Source organism: Glycine max, chromosome 6, assembly GCF_000004515.6.
Source record: "Glycine max cultivar Williams 82 chromosome 6, Glycine_max_v4.0, whole genome shotgun sequence".
In the NCBI taxonomy this organism is placed as follows: Eukaryota; Viridiplantae; Streptophyta; class Magnoliopsida; order Fabales; family Fabaceae; genus Glycine; species Glycine max.
This window is the reverse complement of record NC_038242.2, coordinates 2,243,126-2,244,040: the sequence shown is the minus strand read 5'-3', so window position 1 is coordinate 2,244,040 and position 915 is coordinate 2,243,126. Positions and strand designations below refer to the sequence as shown.

At 33.7% G+C, this 915-nt stretch overlaps 1 pseudogene; it reads right to left on the bottom strand.

Annotated features, from left to right (window-relative positions):
- The window catches only part of LOC100806872 (cytokinin dehydrogenase 5-like), a 6,947-nt pseudogene extending 6,522 nt beyond the window's left edge, over positions 1-425 (bottom strand).
- Positions 426-915: the final 490 nt, after the last annotated feature.

Sequence of the window (915 nt, the reverse complement as noted above, 5' to 3'; positions counted from 1 at the left end):
TACTTTTTTTTTTTAAAAATCTCCTATGTGGTGTTTAGGAGAATATGTATGTCTATCAGATCGAACAGATGCAAATTGAGAAATAATTATAAACAAATTACTAGAAAGGAATTGATGATCTAGCTAGCTAGTAAAGATAGAGGATGATCGAGTCTCTCATAAAAGAAAGAAAAAGGGTTTGGCATGAAAATTAGAAGGAAAGTAGCTGGGTAGGTTGGTGAGTGCGGCGAGTTGTGATGAATGAGCTAGTGATTCACAAACAACTGTGTGTCTAGGATGTAAGATACAGGCTCTCAATTTATAGGACAGAGAGAGGACCACGAGGAACTGAGGCTCAAGCTAAGAGTAAAGGCACGTGAATCTTCACGTGACTGGACCGAGGAGACACGTGCCTCAATGTGGAAACAGCGCATCTCTTGATCCATTTTTTTTGAGTCTGGAGCTAAATTTCTGACCTAGTTATAATAAGGGCTCGTTGAAAATACAGCAGGTCCAGTACGCCGCAGTAGAGGCAAAATTTGAGACTACAGCCCCATTTTTAGCTTGTATGGATATATAGAATAAAGAGAAAGTCAAGAAGAGAAAAAAAAATTTAATAGATATGATATGTAATGAAAAATAAATAAAGAGAAAGATAGGAGGGGAAATGATATATAAAGATGTACCGGACATTAATGCTATTTGACACGTTGAGAGAAAAAAGTCGAGAGAAAAAAAAAATTGCAGCTAAATATAATAGATAAAGATGATTGAGACTAACACTTGATAATACAGGGAAATATTTTAATATCAGTTGGAAAGACATTATGGTCAGTAACTTAGAGCAAAAAAAATTATATAAAAAAATATTATGAAACATTCTTTTGTATGCATTCTTTCTAAAAATTTATTAGAAATGATAAAATTTTGTGGATA